The sequence below is a fragment of the Theropithecus gelada genome, chromosome 3 (assembly GCF_003255815.1).
Source record: "Theropithecus gelada isolate Dixy chromosome 3, Tgel_1.0, whole genome shotgun sequence".
Classification (NCBI taxonomy): Eukaryota; Metazoa; Chordata; class Mammalia; order Primates; family Cercopithecidae; genus Theropithecus; species Theropithecus gelada.
The window spans coordinates 96263512-96282676 of NC_037670.1; the positions used below are offsets into that span (position 1 = coordinate 96263512).

The window sequence follows — 19165 nt, forward strand, 5'->3', positions numbered from 1 at the left end:
TTAGTGGGAAAAATGGCATGACTTTCGTATTGGAGTCAGCCTATGCTGACTGATACAATGTGCTTGAAAGAAAACAAAATAAACTCCCTTTCTTTAGGACTTGTGAACAGCCAGGTGCTAAATTATACTTGCACAGCACAAGTGGGCAGGTGTGGCTTTGTGCAATATTCTGTGCACTAGAATTAATTGGAGCTATCTAGTACTTGTCTCTTCTTGCTTTTTCTATTCCTGATCATTGATCCTCATTTCACTGCTATAGTTCTTGTTCCTTTTTATCCAGTGCTTGACATCTTCTCTTCATGTACTCCATAATACTCTAGAATTGGATCTGGCATTGACTTTCTGTTATGAACACCACATATTTCTGATTTCAGTCTTCCTATGCTCCTTTTCCACATTAAACCAAGTGCAACATAAACATTTTCCTTGCATCCAAAATAGGTCATTCAGTCCAGATGGCTTGTTAATTTATTTGAATAGGCTAAGGTAATGCTACATAGTTTCAATGCATAGTAATAGACTTGCTCTATTATTTTTAGCTTTATTATTTTATTAGTAAATGGCACTTTAGATACCATATAGCCCACTCCCTCTCCCTGATTTACATGAGTAGAGACTGTTGGATTGAAGTTCAATTTAGGCAGCCAGAGGTCTGAGAGATGTTTCTAGGGCAGCATTTTGTAATCTCTGCTGCACAATAAAGTTAGTGAGGAGCTTCAAAAGATCCCAAAGCCCAGGCATCACCACAGCCAGTTGCAATGATATTGCTAAGGCCAGGACTTTGGCAACAGTATTTGTTAAAGTCTCATAGTTGACTCTTAGGAGAGGCAGTTGAGATTGAGAATGACTCTTAGATGCGAGTTATGGGTCAGATGAAGGCAGGTAACCAAAGTAACTAGCAGCAGTCAGGCAGGAAGGAGACTGAAACCTAGGAGACAAAATTTTCCAAGTGTTCCCAGCAAGGACTAACCTGCTACAAATCTCATTGTTGACATGCATCATACTTGGGCTTAGACCCCCTTGAAGACCACCAGGTCTCTATAATTTGTGTCAGCTTCTCTTTTTCTCTTCTGCTCTAGGCACAGCATTAAAGGTACTTCTAGGCTAGCAGATATTTAAAGTCAAATCCAGGTAAATGCACTCATATTGTAAAGTCCAATAAGAAAGAAACAAAGATTGTGAAGACTCTAGAATGGAGTGTCTGGAGTTGGTAACTAGAGCAGAGACAAGAGGGAAAAATGGAAGCACACACAATCAAGCAAATAGGCTAGAAGGACCCAGCTCTTTTATTGGGGCAGAGCCATCTTCACACTGCTAGATGGTCCAAGCAGCGGAGAGATGGGAAATGGCATATGACATATTTTGATATAGAAACCAATACCTAAGCAAGTAATAAAAACAAACGTCTAACAAATTGCTTCCATATTTACTTTTTTGAATAACAGATAATAATACATTACTATATACTTAGCAAAGAATATTGTTCACTTCTGAGAAAAAAATCCAAACAGTTTAATATCTCATTAAAAAGGCACATCTTAGGGAGAAGGCAACTTGAGTTCATCTTGATGTTATACCTTGATATTATTCTTCCCAAGGCACATTGGGTGTTAGGTGTATATGTGTTATACATTAAAGATGTACAAAGATGCTCCATAGGCTGGTTCAACACCCACTTTTGCACTTTCTTTCTTTGCTTTTCTCCCCCTAACCTCCCTTTTTTTTGCTCCCACCTTCTCTTTTTTCCCCTCATTTTTTCCTTGCCTTCTGCATTTCCTAGGTTCCTTGCCTTCCCTGGCCTCTCCCACCACCAGATCAGCCCACCTGGCAGCTCTCACGCTAGGCCCTCTCCCTGATTCCACTTCATCAATACCACCTCTTCTTGCGACTTGTATCTATTCTTCAATTTCCAATCTTTGTCTCTGTTAGGAGGCTTTCCCTAAACTGTGTGACCTCATTTCCCTGCTGTCTCCATAAGACTGCCTGCGAAGCTTGAAGCTGTGGCCAGATTTCTCTGGGACTCCTTGCAGTGACCTACCCAGTGAAGCTTTGTTTAACATTCGCAAAAAATGAGTCACTGAAGCCCTCCATATCTGGGGAAAACTCCTGCTTGTCTAAGGAGGCCGACATGGTAGCTGAATGCTATCTGAACTTGATATCTACGATTCCCAATGGAGAGCTTCATTATTTCTTCTTGATTTTCTAGGTTTAGATCTAATAGACCAGCTCCTTATTCTGTATGCTCTAGCTGATGACAGACTCTGTCAAGAATCTGTCTGGGCCTGATTACCTTGATGCTTCATTTTCTATATCTAGTCAGTGCGGAAAATGGCAAGGCTTTGGGTATTGGAGGTTGATGGTAGCTTCTGCATTTATTTCTTTCTGCTTCTCACCCTTTGCTGCTATGGGACCTCTTGCTTCTCTGTCTTCAGTCTGCCATTTTATCTATCCCCCCTTGAATTAAAATTCTCACCTTAATGTTAGGGTTTGAGTGGGATGGAGAAAGTACAGAACATCTCAGAATCTCTGGAGGTGAATAATAGTTTGAAAACTTTTTCATTATTATAATATTATTGTATAGTATAAAAATAAACAAACAAGCAAATCTTTCTATTTTCTTTTTGTTAAGTTATGCTCCAGTGACTTAATATTGGTTAACTGCAAAACTTTTAAGATAACTTATTTTTCTCAAAATAGGGCTAATTATACTACTGTTCAGTGAAAAATTCCTTCCTGGGTTCACATTTATTACAAAATAAATTACTGAATCCTTAATATGCAATTGAAGGAACCCCTTGACACACACACACACGCGCATGCACACACACAGTAGGACTCCAACATAATTTTTCAACATATTCCTATGTCCCAACTTACTTTTTTAAGTAAGTACAACATATATTTTAAAGCTTAAGGAAACTTTACTTATTCTATTCTTTCTCCTCACGTGCCTTCTTTATTATCACCACTTCTGATAATATTTTTTCTATTCTTTCTTATTTTAATGCAAAAAATCTAACATATGCAAGGGCAGAGAGAATAGTATATGGCTAATCTCGTTTTAGCTGTCTCCATATTTTTTTCCTAGAGTATTTTAAGACAAATCCCAAATGTCATATCATTTTGCTTATAACTCTAAAAGATAAAGTTAACTAAACACTAAATACTTTTATTAATTACCTCATATAATTTAATATTTGTTTCATGCTCAAGTTTTTTCAGTTGCTTCAGTAATGTCTTTTTACAATTGGTTTGTTTCAGTCAAGATGCAAACAAGGTCCATAATTAGGATTTGGTTAATGTGTTTCTTAAGTCTCTTTTAATGTACTTCCACTTACCACCCTATCCCATTTTAATATCCTTTAGTTTTTTGAATAAATCAGCTCATTGGTCCTGTATATAATGTCCTATCTTCTGCATTTGGTTGCTTGATTCCTCATTACTACTTATTATGTCCTTTTTGTCTGTGTTCTTGGTATACTGGGAGTTAGACCTATTCAGAGGCTTGATTTGGTTTCTAGCACAATTGTTTTAGAGAGGAATATTTTACAGATAGCCTTGCCTACTGCATCATTCAGAAGACCCGCAATGTCTTCTGTCCTCCTTTAGTGCTATTGAAGCAGGATATTTCCCTGACCCCTTCGTGAAGGGACTAGTGAAGGGGGTACCTCATTTACTAATCCCGCAGCTCTCAAGTCCTCGTGGGAGGGAACGTGCGAGCAAATAAGGTGGGAACCGGAGTGCACAGGCGCTGGAACTGGCCGGCCACTTCGGCGCTGGCCGGGGCAAACTCCACTCACTCAGACCCGCTGCTTTCCACCCCTCCCCAGAAGGAGCACGCAGGTGAACAGCTGCCGGAGCTGGGGTGAATGCTTTTGAGCCCCGGCAAGAACACACTCGTGCTCGTGACCCCTGAAGCCCCAGAGGGAGTGGTACAGCGCTCTTTTAGTTCAGCCATCCATGGACCGCTTAAGTGTTAACAGCTCAGTGGGCCCTCTGCCTTTTTGTGTGAGGTGGCTGCCTTCCACCAGCCAGGGCAAAGGGCAAGTGTGACAGCCTTTTGCATCCACACTCGTGGTTTCCAAGTTCTTGTCCAATGTCCAGGAGAAATGAGGTCACACGAAGGATGGTAAATGCGGAGGATGTTATTGCCAATAGAGGTGGTTCTCAGCGAGAAGGGGAGCTGAAAAGTGGACAGGGAGGGAAGGCAATCTTCCCCTGAAATCCAGCTATCTCTGGCCAGATGCTTCTCCGAGGTTATGCAATCAAGCAGTCCCTTTAAAGTCAAGCTGCTTCTCTCCAACGTCCAGCTGTAGTCTCTGACATCCAGCTGCTGCTTCTCTCACTACCGCGAAGTTCTGGGGTTTTTATAAGCACAGGGTCGCGGGTGGGGCGGGCCATGGGTGGTTTTGGAAAAGGCAACGTTTGAGCAGAAAAACAGGGATGTAAGTTCTCACTTTGGGCCACGATTTCAGGTTTTCCGGCTTGCAGGTGGGGCCCTCGTGGGGGACCTCTTCTGCCCAGAATTTCCCTGCCTCCTGTCCCTAACATTAAGATTGATCTGTGGGCTTGGGTGTGGTGGCTCGCACCTGTAATCCCAGCACTTTGGGAGACCAAGACAGGAGGATCACCTGAGGTAAGGAGTTCAAGACTAGCCTGGCCAACGTGGTGAAACCCCATCTCTGCTAATAATACAAACAAAAATTAGTCGGGAGTGGTGGCCCATGCCTGTAAGCTCAGCGACTTGGGAGGCTGAGGCACAAGAATCTCTTGAACTGGGGAGGTGACAGTTGCAGTAAGCTGAGATCTTGCCACTGCACTCCAGCCTGGGCGACAGAGCAAGACTGTCAAAAAAAAAAAAAAAGTGCATTCAAGAGATTTCAGCCTGATGATCTCATTGTAACTTTTCCTATTAACCTTTCTTTCACTTAAAGGTTTTAGCAGCCTTTGGCGTTTGTCTAGTTCCTTTATTTTATTGGGGTTGTAAAATTATGACTCTTCTTTTATTCTGCCTGCATTTATTAGCTATCATTTTCTAAGAATAACTTTCTCTTGTCTGTGATTTAACTACCCAGAAATACAGTTTGTATAGGAAAAAAAGAACAAATGCTTTATTTTTTCTCTTTATGGATTCATTTTCAGAATGGTAAATTGGGACTTAACCAACCTCCAAGACCATCAGTGAAGTTTTGTTAAAGTTTTATTATAAATTCATAAATTCCTACATGTTTGATGTGTTTTAATCCATTGCAGTCATTGTTATTTTTAATCTGCTATCATTGTAATTCGAACCATGGCATATAAAGCCTGTCTAAATTTTCTTGTCTAGTGGGCATATAAGGCAACATAGCGAAGATTGTCAAGGTAAACCTGTGTGTTAGTCTATGGGGAGTAAGGGGTGATGGCTTCAGACTAACCAAAATGGGCCTGGATGTGGTAAAGAGATATTGTGAAGGTTATAGTAACAGATAGTATACATAGGGGTTCTCATTGTAAAATTCTTTCAACTTTGCTTTAAGTTTGAAATTTTACAGTACATAATTGGAAAAACTAAAGGAAGAAAGAATGTGGTTTTAAAAGGTGAGACTCCCTTGTATGAACACATGGAAAGTTATAGCACCACACAGGGAAAAAGGGAGTTAAGGAATTTCTAGATTTTGTATATAAAAAGTGATATATATAGTATCTTTTTATTAGTGTAATAAAATTTTTAACAGTGGCACTCAGACATCTACAATTTCTGTTGACCTCTGATATGTAACATTTTTCTCAAATTAAATCAAGATTATTTAGCTATGTGGGGATAAAAGGATCTTGATTTGTTTGAGAAACACATTGGGAAAAGTTATGATGAACTTTAATGGAAAACACACTTGTATAGAAGCCTGGGCATAAGATTGAAATTGATCATCACATTGTTTGTTTAGAAAAGAAAACATAACATTGAAAGAATATGTTGGAAGCATTGGATTTCTTCACATGAGAACACACACATTGAAAATGATGAGGCTTGGATAAAGCATAAATTGCAGACTACTTTTTTTGTTTCCTTGAAAGTGTTGAGCTTTAAAAATATACATATATTATTGGATACTGAAAGTTAGTTAGAATACTTCTGCATGGGGAATACTTTTTGAAAAAAGATACAAAATAATAAAGACTTTAAAAAATAATACTAATGACGAGACTTTGAAAATAATTCTACAAATGGCAAAATGAAATGACAGACAATTTACAGCAAGCCAAATATGCAGATTTTAGGTGGCAGCCTATCACTGCCAGCGTGGGTGGTCTCCCATTTCCCAGAAGCGGGAAATAATGAGCTTCATGATAAAGTCATGATGTACTCTGCACCCAAGGGGCCTTTGGGGCATGGAGGGAAAGGAAGAAAGGGGGATAACTTTTTAAAAAGTCATAGAAGGGGTCAAAAATTAATATAGGAAACTTTGCAAAGTTATATAAACCAACCCATTTACCCCCAAGAGAAACCACACCTAAATTCTTCCAGAAAGATTACAATCTTTCCTATTTCTAAAGACCTCCTGAGAAAGAGTTTCCATTGTCTTGCTTTAGTATTTAACAAACTTCATTCTCAGGAATACTGTCATTGCCTATGTTAAATCCTCAGTGATACTGCCAAGACCTTTATTTGTTCTCATAATACTCTCACGGGGAAGGAGGACAGCTGAGGGAGCTGCTTCAAGAGCTCTTTCTCAGTCCCTCTTAGCTTCCCAACGCTACCCCACCCTCATGCTCTTTCCTCTGTATTTCTTATCTCAGTTTCTTTTCTTTTCTTTTCTTTTCTTTTTTTCTTTCTTTCTTTTTTTTTTTTTTTTTTTTGAGTCTGAGTCTCACTCTGTTGTTCAGGCTGGAGTGCAGTGGCACAATCTCGGCTCACTGCAGTCTCTGCTTACCAGGTTCAAATGATTCTCCTGCCTCAGCCTCCTGAGTAGCTGGGATTACAGGCACCTGCCACCATGCCTGGCTAATTTTTGTATTTTTAGTAGAGATGGGGTTTCACCATGTTGGCCAGGCTGGTCTCAAACTCCTGACCTCAAATGATCCACCCACCTCAGCCTCCCAAAGTGCTGGGATTACAAGTGTGAGCCACTGCGCCCGGCCCTCAGTTTCTTTAAGGCAGGGATTGCAAGGGCCTTTAGGGTTTAGGCAGATAATATACAACTTGTAGAATTTAAGACTGCAGAGAGTGGTGACAAAGTAGAGAACCCAATACTGTTCTAAAGGCATTTAATTACATATTCATTACTCATTAAATGCACTGATTAGGCCAAATTGAATCTGACTTTGGGCTGAATTCTGCTTGAAAGCTGCCTATTTCTAGCCTTTGCTTTATACCTTTCCTAAAAGAGTAAGGCAGATCACAAGGTGGCAGTTGCCTGTGTATACAAGGCTGAAAAACCAAGGCTTAGTTGAGCTCTGTTGTAAGATGGTTCTTGTCTGTATTCTCCAGTGCAGTCAGCACTCTTATTATCATAACATAGTTTCTTCTGGATACTATATGTATATATATTCTGTAGGAGATATTAATATATACATTAACATTAAATGCAAGGTGGCCCGAATGATCTTTGCTTCCCAGTGTTCATAGCCTTGTGTGCTAACCCTGTGTGACTAGCAGAATACAGTGGAAGTGATGATGTGTTTTTTCTGACCCTAGGTCATGTAAGTCATTGCAACTTTCACTTGTGTCTCTTAAATCACTTGCTCTGGAGGAAGCTGGCAGTCATGCTGAAAAGAGACTCAAACAGCTCTGTGCAGAGAATCTGAGGCCTCCAATAAACTTGCCAGCCTAATGAGTGAGCCACCCTGGAAATGGATCTTCTCGACGCAATTAAGCCTTCAGATGACTGCAAGACCAGTTGACATCTCACTGAAACTACATAAGTGACTCCAAGTGAGAACTTCACACAAGAGCCCTTTCAGAGTTCTTGACCAGCAGAAACTTGAGACATAACGAGTGCTTGTTGTTTTAAGCCGCTAAGTTTCAGGGGTGAATTATTTGGCAGCAGCAGATGACAAAATAGAATCGGTAGATTGAGAGTTGTACATTCATAACTCAGAGATCTGTCACTTTAAGTAAAAAGATCAAACTTGGTGACCCGTTCCTTTAGTTTTTTTTTTTTTTTTTAAAGCAATGGGAAAGGAGATATATCTTTCCTGGGGAATGTGGAGCCAGGATTCATACAGAAAATAGATGATTTTTATATGGATACATGTAACATTAGTTTTTAATGGTAGTTCACCAATAGCTAATATTGATTAAACTTAATGGTAGTTCAACAATAGCTTAATATTAATATTAGTTTTTAATGGTTGTTCAATAATAGGTAATATTAATTGAACTTTTACTATTTGGCAGCATTATGTTAAGAGCTTTACCTGCATTATCTTCATATGATTCGTATAGTAGCCCTATGAAGTAGCTACTATTACTATATCTCATCAGTTCACTGCAAGAAAACTAAGGAGCTGTTGAAATAAGCTGATGTCTAAGTAGCTGTGATTTGAAAAAATGTTATAAAATTTCCCTGCTCCAAAATATCTTTACAAATCAGATATCACAGTTGCTTAAATTTCATGAATATGTGCCTTAAGCATTTTCAAAATTATCTCTAAATAGGGTTCTCAGTCCATTAATGAGTACATGTTTAGCAGGTATGTTTTTCTATCTCTCCTGGTTAAAGTTCTTTTCTAGTGGCCAGCCATGAAAGTGAGCCTTACAGATCTGGGACTGCAAGGAGCCCAGCTGTGTTGCTACGAACTCCATACCTGTCTGCATGGAAGCCATGCTTCCCATGCGTGGTTCCTGGCCAGTGATGGAGTGGTAGGATCACTTACCCAGCACAGTTCCTGCAGGCTGCTGGACTCCTGTGAAGGTGGATTCCCCCATGGCCCTGCTCATCTCTCAGATGAATAAGTTCTGGAAATCTAGTGTACAGCACAGTGACTATATCTAATAATACTGTATTGTCTACTTGAAATTTGATAAGAGAATAGATTTTAAGTGTTCTCTACACACACACACACACACACACACACACACAAATGGTAACTATAGGTGGTGATAGAAATGTTAATTAATTTGACAGTAGCAATCATTATATAATACATACACATATGAAATCATCATGTTGCACACTTTGAATATATATAATTTTTATTTGTCAATTAAATATTTTAAATACAATAACAACAACAACAACAAAAATGACACTTCTACCCTCCCTTTTCCTTTCCTCTCTCATTTACCTGTGATCAGGCTGCATCCTGGTTTGACCAGTCCCTACTCCCCTGTCCCTCCCCAACTCCTCCTCAAAGGAGGAGATCTTGCCTGATATAGTTTTGCTGTGTCTCCACATGAAGCTTATCTTGAGTTGTAGCTTCCATGATCCCCACATGTCATGGGAAGAACCCAGTGGAAGGTAATTGAATCATGGGGTTGGGTTTATCCCATGGTGTTCTTGTGATAGTGACTAAGTCTCATGAGATCTGATGTTTTTATAAAGTCCAGTTCCCCTGTGCATACTTTCTTGCCTGCTGCCATGTAAAATGTGCCTTTGCTCCTATTTCACCTTCTGCCATGATTGTGAGGTTTCCCCAGCCATGTGGAATTGTGAGTCCATTAAACCTCTTTTTCTTTATAAATTACCCAGTCTTGGGTATTTCTTCATAGCAGTATGAAAATGGACTAATACATTGCCTTAATAAATCTCTTGCACAGCTAGTCCTCCCTTGGAACCTGCTTCTCAGAGGGCCTGGACTAACATACTCTGGTAGTGCATGAAGCATCTGTGAACACAGTGTGACAAGAAAATAGCACAAGCAAACCTATGAGGACTTGAGAGAATTCAAAACGTAAGTAACCTGTGATATAATCTTGCTTAAGCAAGGCTGGCACTACACAGAATCGAATAAAAAGATTATTATGAGGAGGTTAAGTGGAGACCTATTACCAACGATAGAAGTATTGACTAGAAAAAGGAAGATGCATAAGGATGAATATGTATGGTTGTGTGACTGGTGAAGGTGGTAGATTTATTCTTTATTTAAAATAAATACCCATGGGCAGCAGATGCTTTTGGTTCCCTGCTTCACCTCCCTTCAGGCCACCTCTGATTTTAGCTGTAACAGGGGCAGCAAGGTCTGGGCAAGCTCGAACTCATGCTGACAGCACCCTGCCTCAAGCAGGTGCCAGGAGTGCTATCTAAAATCCTAATTTAGGCTGGGTGCGATGGCTCAGGCCTGTAATCCCAGCACTTTGGGAGGCTGAGGTGGGAGTATCACCGGAGGTCAGGAATTCTAGACCAGCCTGGCCAATATGGCAAAATCCCATCTCTATTAAAAATACAAAAATTAGCCAGGTGGTGGTGCACGCCTGTAATCCCAGCTACTCGGGAGGCTGAGGCAGGAGAATTGCTTGAACCCGGGAGGCAGAGGTTGCAATGAGCCGAGATCACACCACTGCACTCCAGCCTGGGCAACAGAGTGAGACTCTGTCTCCAAAAAAATAAAATAAAATCTGAATTGAATTCGGTTTAGTATTTTACTGGCACTGCTAGCCAGATCTTTTTCTGAAACCACAGGGGCTTTGTCAGCCCAGTGGTGTGAGGGAGTAATTGTGCCCAGGGAACCCTGCATGCACTGAGGGAGGACAGTAGCTCTTCCTCAAGTAGAGAGTGTGGGTGTGCTGTTTCTCAGAGGTTCTGGCAGCCTCTCCGCTGCTGCCTACAGCAGCCACTGCAATAGTGCATGCCTGTGCTGGCCTCTTGCCTTCTTAACCTCCCCGGTCCACCATTCCTGCTTCCTGTGAATGCCCTTTAAATAAATCTCATTTCGTATCATGAGATCTACGTTTAGGGGCCAAAATAAGACAATGTATTTGTGGACAGAAGTAAGTGTCAGCAATCTCATTCCCCTAAAATAATTTTAAGTTGCCAGAAATTTGAAAAATGAGTTTAGTAATAAATGGTTACCTAATTACACAAAGATATTATTTCAGATTCTAAGTAAGTCAATAATTTTTGGGAAGGGCCATTTTCCTTATTTGACTGTAAACAAAATAAGCTACTTGCTCATATTAACTTATGGTAAAAACATTTTCTCATGAAAACAGTAAACCACTGGCAAGTATGAAGTGAGCAACCGAAGCTAATCAAATCTATTTTCTAGTGTGTATATACTTTAAAGGCAATAATAGTTTTGTTTAAGGAAGTAATGAAAACATAGTTTTTATATGGATGTCTGTAGTAGATTTGGGAAGCTTGTGATTATTAATTCTCAAGTACTTCTGGTCATCAATATAAATATCGTGATAATATTCAAGAGTTGCATTCATTTTTTGGCAGTATTTTGCATTTTGTCAACCCAGATTTCAAGTACCTTTAGACCCTGTGAGGTTCTGCATAAAATAATCAATCATTCCCTTTTGGCTGTTTGGCAGAGGCAGCCAATGACTTGTTCTGTCATGAACTGAATTAATATATATTCATGAAGCACAGAGAAACACTTCATTGTTTCAGACTGTTTTGTTATTTTAGAATAAATCACAAAGGCAGCATCCCACTCATAGCTGGTAGAGAAATATTTGTCCTATGATCCTCACCTTTATGGTTTGTAATGTTTTAACTTGCACAGTTTAGCCCACATAACATGTTTTATTTAAAAAAAAATAGTAAATTGCATGCTTTTAACAATGTACCGTGTCTCTGTTACCTTTTATCATAAAAATTTGAAAACATTAAAAACTGAAATGACATGCATCCCTAAGTCAGAATGATTTAATTTTCACAGAGTGAGGGACTCATGGCAAAATGATACACTTAGTACAGGTAAGTATTGTTCAAGCTCCCACATTCCATCAATCTCAACCTTTATGGTTCCTCATTTATTTGTGAAGAACTCTCAAGAATCAGTTGTAATTGCAAAATGTGTATCCTGCGAGGATATCTGTGTGAACTTCCATAGGGCAACCATAGCACACACAGCATGAAAAAGACTTGTTGGGAAAGATATTTTAGCACCTCTGATAAACAGAAAAAAAAGGTGAGTATTCCTATTTCAAGCTATCTAACTTTCTCACTTTATCTGCCTTTTCTAATCAACGTTATCATGTGCTGGCAAAATCTTGTAAAACTCAGAAAGCTAAAATCCGGGGAAATCAAACCCAGGGATAACAACTCCCCAAAATGTAAAAGCCATTGAACATTCTCTGTTGCCACCAAAGTGGTTCTCAGAAAAGACAGTTTATGGTGTCTTCCCTAAGAATTATGTTTTCAGCAACAATACTTAAACATTTACTGTCTTGGATTGTAACAGTGGCTATTTGTTTAGGTGGCACTGTGCCTATTTAGAACATAGTAAAATTCTTGCCATAGGGATCAACAATGTTTAGGAGGACAAATATTAACATAAACACGACTCCACACGGAATTGGAGTTAGATTTCTAGGGTTTGAATCCTGGCCCTGGATGCATTAGCTAGTCAACTTAGACAACTTATTTGATTTTAACCCTAGGTTTTCTTGTCTATAAATTATAGATAATAGTGTATACTTCACCATTATGGGACTATGTACTAGCATACAGTAATAATCTATAAATTTTAGTTATTATTTTTATTATCAATCGGTGTGCTTAACTACAAAAAATAGAACCCGCCCCAGCTAGATTAAGCAGAAAAGGAATTTGTCAAAGGAACCAGGTGACTCATAAATCCTGGGGGTAGGAGGGACAGAGAGTCAGACTTAGCAATGACATAAAAAGGACAATGCCTAAGTCATATTGTAGAGGCTGCGGAGTGACAGAGACAGTGGAGCTCACACAAGAACTACATACACTGTGGGGCCCAGTGCAAAATGAAAATATGAGTCCACTTGTTCAAGTAAAATACTTCCATCGAAGGTACTAAAATATAAAGCTCTTTCCTTTATTCTGTAACCTTTCTCAACTTTTCATGAGTTTTTTTTTCCTTGCCATTTCATGTTGTTCTAAGTAAAGAAAAATTTAAAATTAATGAATTTTTAAATTAAAAAATTTGAGTATGAATTTTATCATTTATCTTTATATCACTTTTAAAGATGATATGTCAGTTTTAAATAGAAATATAAAAGCATTTAATTACACGCAGAATTACAGAAATTACCACAATTCATAGATTACAGCTTGTATGTGCATATGCATTTTGTTCTTACAAAGAGAGTGTAAACACTGTACAAAACTAACCCAACTGCTTTCATTTCACGTCTTGATATATGCTCATTCTGCCAACACTCTGCCTTTGGCATACTGGTGAGAAAGGAAGAACTAAAAAGAAAAGTAGCTAGACTTGCCCAGTCTTTCCATTTCCTTCTGTGTCATCATTTTCAGTGTAAGTGGTTGGTAACACAGGAAGAAAAGATATGACATGCTTGTTTGTGTTTCTCAGACAGACATAGTATTGTTTTCTCCGTTGGAAGTAACTTCTGGTTTAAAAAGGAAAGTGTCAGCGTCCCCCACTGCCATCCTATTTACTCCATAACAGACATTACACGTTTACTTTGTACTTGCTTTGAGCCTCACTGAACTCCCGTACATTGTGGGTTTACTGGAATGCTGTGCTCATGGGTCAGTAAATGTTATATGCAAATGGGCAGTAAGGAATGGGGGCGGATACACTCAGTGTTCAAATTATCACATTCAGCACAGTCTGGTTGGGGTATGCCTTGGAAGATTTCATTTTTAACCAAGAAAGGCATATATTTACTGTCTGAATATTTCTTTCCCAAAAAGTAAATGCTAGTGTCAGAAAATGCACATATTTATTCTGCCTAAAGAAATACGTACAGGCTTCATGAGACTAAATGGAAGAAATATGTAGTGTATATTAATTTGTCATTGTCCTGTTAGGCATAAAGAGCCTCAGGACAAAAGTCCGCTGATATAGCATGTTGTATTATCATGATCCAGAATTTTAAAATGCCTATCAGCAAAATGCACAAAAGCTTAAGCCATCTATGTTATCTTATAAAGTGAATTTGGTAGACAGCTATACTTTGTCACTCAGTTCCTGAGAACCTTTTCTTGTGATCTGTCATCAATATTCACCTTCAATGCACACTGATGAGTCCAACTAATATCAAGAAAGGCCTTTCCTCAAATAACTGGGGATGAATGTATAAACTCCCTGTGATAGACAGTGTGTTACGAATTTCTGAAGTTCATTTTCAAATTCTTTTTGTCTTCTATTTTAACTTTGTATTATTCTTGTTGTTCTCTATATTTAAAGACAGGTTTATTTTTCACGAAAAACATGTTTCACTTTATCAGATATGTTATCCAAATAACTTATGTGAAAAATTTCCTGGCTATAAGATTGTTCATATATTCATCTATCTTTTTTGTTTTATTTTTGCTTGTAAAAGTAAAGGCCTTACATTCTGAATCTTACAAGAAAATTTAAATTACACAAGTCAAAAATACATAATTGTTTTCATGATAGAAATAACATTGGTAAATTGGCTTCTATGTCTTCCTTCATCGATTCAGATGATTTGGGTGAAATTATATGTATAGATAAATGAATACTGAGAGTCTTCTTTGTTACTTTTTTCTGATATGCTTTTCAGAATCCATGTAAGCAACTTATTGCTCAATAAATATTTGTTCGAATGAATGACTCTTAGACCATTCTAATGAATACGTTGGCCCAAGTCATGATAGCTAATAGATTCAGGTAAAGAAACTTCACAAAACTTGATTTCTCATTTTGAGTTACTTGCGTTTTCAATTCAATTTTAAGAAGCGTTAAAAAAGGATTAGATCAACTATTTTAAGGAAAAAAGCAAGAAGCTTCCACTAGAAAAGTGGTTGTTAGGGTTCTTTTCTGGACTGAATCATGAGGTTATTGAGCATAGCCTGGGACAGAGTTCACTCATTCTTCCCTTTGTCCTTAGCAATAAAATATTCAGCTGGGTTCATGGTGGCCCAGATCAAAGACTACATTTTCCAGACATTCTTACAGCTAGCTGTGGCTGTGGGGCTAGATTTTTTTTTTTTTTAACGTAACTAAATTTTAAGTCCAATGATATGTTAGCACAAGTAATGTCTACGATTCAGATTGCGTTATTCAAGTCAGGAGAATAAAAATTAATCTTAAACAAGTTGTTGTGATTCTGGTTTTGCATTGCATATAGCTAAACCTTCATTCTAAACCATTAAATTCCCAAGATAGAATGTCTTTAGGGACAAAAATATGGTCAAGATTAGTTAATTTTGCAGTGAAATAAATTCATGTAAGATGAGAATATTTTGTTTATATATATACATACATGCATGTATATACATATGTGTGTGTGTCTGTATGTGTATTTGTATGAGTTATAATAGTTAAAGACCTTTCTTACAAAATAATTTGCTTCAACTCTGCTTGGTTTTGGCACCCCAATTTCCTGAGGTATCAAGACCTTGCCTAGTCCAGTTCTGGCCTTCAGGACCACCTCCAGGCTGGCACTCAAGCCCCCTGAAGGAGAATATTATATGTTTAGCATTGAGGTTGCCGCAGTCCCATATGTGGTGGAGACTGCAAACAACTGCAACAAAATGAGGCAGAGTATAATCAAAATAAAAGAGTGTGATACATAGCAAATATACTTCTTTCTCAGACTTCTGATCATAAAGCTAAACTATCCTTTCCCGGATAGTATGAGAACTGCTCACTACAACTGATCTCCTCAATCAGTTAGCATGCAAATTAGAAAAATGTGCCCCTTATCATCTGTTTGAAAATTGTCATAAGAACCTGCTTTTATTACAACGAGGCATTTCTTTGCTATGTACTGGAAAGATGTATGTATGTATGCATATATATGTATGTATCTGTCAATCTATCTCTGCAGTGTAAATGGTAACCCCTAGACTTGTTCAGTGTACGGCATGCACAACTGTACAAGGCAAGCTGTGTGTAACCACAGGTGGAAATTGTGAGTTGAGAAAAATGATTTATGGCTCTCTTTAATTTGCACTAAAATTAGACAATTAGAGGAGTGATTAAGTTTGGAACAACTTTTTGGATTTTTAACGTAACTAAATTTTAAGTCCAACGATATGTTAGCACAAGTAATGTCTACGATTCAGATTGCGTTATTCAAGTCAGGAGAATAAAAATTAATCTTTTTTTATTTACAGGCTTTTAGAAAGCAGTCGCAAGATACTGAAATGTTTGACAAATCAACAAATTGCTAAAGAGTACGCAAATATGTGCTAGAGACCATACATAAGAAGAAACATGATTTGATGAAGTTTGTGGCAAATAAAAGTTGGATGTCCATTAAAGTGAAGTACAATTATTGTAGAGTCCAATTTTAATACAAGTAAGGATATGGAGGCTTAAGGCTAGGCTGAAGTGTTTACACAGAGATGGGAAAAAATAAAAGAATGAGAACCATTAGCTTAAACATTCCACTCTGCTTGTACTTTTATCACCTATAGAAGTGGCATCCCAGTTTTCTTGAAAAAGAGAACACAAGGTTTCATTTTCCACTTAAATTAATCATGATTTGCACAAAGATCTCAAGACATATTATTGAGTAAAGAAAGTTAAAAAATAGTTAATACAAATTACATGATCTTACATAGGATATGTAAATGATTCGTGTATCTATACATAATGTATAAGATTTCTTAAAAGGTCTCTAGCCAAAATTTTAACAGAAGTTATTTAGTGATTTAAAGTATTTTACTTATTTGCCTTTTCTATTTTTCTACAATAAATCTATTTTGTTTGGGATTTAAATAATTTGGGCTATAAAAAAGACTACCAAGCAAAATGTCAGTGTGATCACATATGTTGTACCTCCATATTCTCCATTCCTAATGATTTAACCAATAGGATACATCATTGGGAATGCTCTGCAATTCCTCATGCCTAGAAACTCTGAGAATTTCCTACTAAATACAAAGTGTGTTTAAAGAGACAGAAACAAATTTGGCGAAAGCAAACTTACAGCCTCTTTTATTTGGTTCAGTTTTTATTTTCGCCAACTCAGTGAGCAATATATTATTTTTATAATTAAAATACTGAAAGTAGGTTTTTTAGTTAAGAAAAGTTACAAAGTTTCACTATTGTTAAAGACTACATACAATCCAAATATCCATTAGGGTACTAATTAAATAAACGATAGCACAGATACATTGTGAGATACAATATAAAACTTAAAGAGAATGAAGTTGACTTTCTTTACGGATTCTATAAAAATTATTCATAGTTGCTGCCCCTGGAGAAGGAAAAGTATTTGGAAGGGAGTAAGGTGAAGGTGGAATTTAACTTTTGAGTCTATAAGCTTCTTTTTGTTTGAATGGTATACAAAGAATATGCAGTCAGAAATTACATGTGAGATCTGTGTGTGTGTGTGTGTGTGTGTCTGTGTGGGTGTGTCATATATGTGACAAAAGTGAAAGAGAAATTGGGAAAGGTCAGTTTGGTTATGTTGCCTGTGAAAAGTGTCTTTAGATTTTTTTCCCCTAGGTTTGACTCCTGGTTCAATAACTTGCTAGCTGTTGATAATGGGTAAGGTGCACACATTCTTTGAAAAGTGTCGTTTATAACGCAACCTTGCAGGATGGCTGCTAGGATTATAGATAATATTACCAGAGCATTTATGTGCTGTCGCCTGGTACATTAGAGGTACTCAATAGATTGTTGCTATTATTACTGAAATTGCTATCAGAATGTAGAAAGCTGGAATGAAATCTCTTTGATCAAGTATGAGGTTTGTAATTTCATTATGTCAGGTAAAAGTTATAATAGAGAAAAAGAGAAAGTTTGATAAAAAATGTAAACAATATTTTAAATAAGTGTGTTTTGTAAGTGAATTCACTGAAGTTACTGTTAAAGTATGTTTTATTACATAACATTATGGATCACATAGATGACATGATGATAGAGTTCTATTTATAATGGAGAAACCAATAACAGCCAATATAAGAAAACCACGAAAACTCTTTTAAAAATCTGTAAACCAGCCAGGCATGGTGGCTCATGTCTCTAATCCCAGTACTTTTTCTTTTTTTTTTTTTTTCTTTTTGAGACAGAGTCTCGCTCTGTCGCTCAGGCTGGAGTGCAGTGGCGCGATCTCGGTTCACTGCAAGAAGCTCCGCCTCCCGAGTTCACGCCATTCTCCTGCCTCAGTGTCCCGAGTAACTGGGACTGCAAGCGCCCGCCATCACGCCTGGCTGATTTTTTTTTTTTTTTTTTTTGTACGTTTTAGTAGAGACGGGGTTTCACTGTGTTAGCCAGGATGGTCTCGATTTCCAGACCTCGTGATCCGCCCGCCTCAGCCTCCCAAAGTGCTGGGATTACAGGCGTGAGCCACTGCGCCCGGCCAATCCCAGCACTTTGGGAGCCCGAGGTGGGCGGATCACTTGAGGCTAGGAGTTCTGGTCAACATGATGAAACCTCATCTCTAACCAAAGAAAAAAAAAAAATTAGCCGGACCTGATGGCAGGCGCCTGTAATCTGAGCTACTCCGGAGGCTGAGGCACCAGAATCACTTGAACCTGGGAGGCAGAGAATGCAGAGAGCCAAGATTATGCCACTGCACTACAGCCTGGGTGACAGAGCAAGACTGTTTCAAAAACAAATAAACAAACAAATCTGTAAAACTTATATAAAGCAAAGTTTGCTAAGAAATGTGTAAGAAGATGAATAAATTTAGAGACATTGTATTTCTTTTTTTTTTTTTCCTTTTTTAATTATACTTTAAGTTCTAGGGTACATGTGTGTAATGTACAGGTTTGATACATAGGTATTCATGTGCCTTGTTGGTTTGCTGCACCCATTAACTCATCATTTGCATTAGATATTTCTCCTAATGCTATCCCTCACCCAGCCCCCTACCTCCCAACAGGCCCAGAAGTGTGTGATGTTCCCTGCTCTGTGTCCAAGTGATCTCACTGTTCAGTTACCACCTATGAGAACGTGCAGTGTTTGATTTTCTGTCCTTGTGATAGTTTGCTGAGAATGATGGTTTCCAGCTTCATCCATGTCCCTGCAAAGGACATGAACTCATCCTTTTTATGGCTGCATAGTATTCCATGGTGTATATGTGCCACATTTTCTTTATCCAGTCTATCATTGGTGGACATTTGGGTTGGTTCCAAGTCTTTGCTAT

The 19165-nt window shown here is 38.1% G+C and overlaps 1 protein-coding gene across 1 annotated transcript in view; it reads left to right on the top strand.

Moving 5' to 3' along the window:
* Positions 1-9744: 9744 nt before the first annotated feature.
* SOSTDC1 (sclerostin domain containing 1) overlaps positions 9745-19165 on the top strand; it is a 45421-nt gene continuing 36000 nt past the window's right edge. Inside the window, exon 1 of the mRNA XM_025379559.1 lies at positions 9745-9876. The gene's annotated coding sequence lies outside the window, so the exon portion shown is untranslated. The remainder of the gene's footprint in view (positions 9877-19165) is intronic.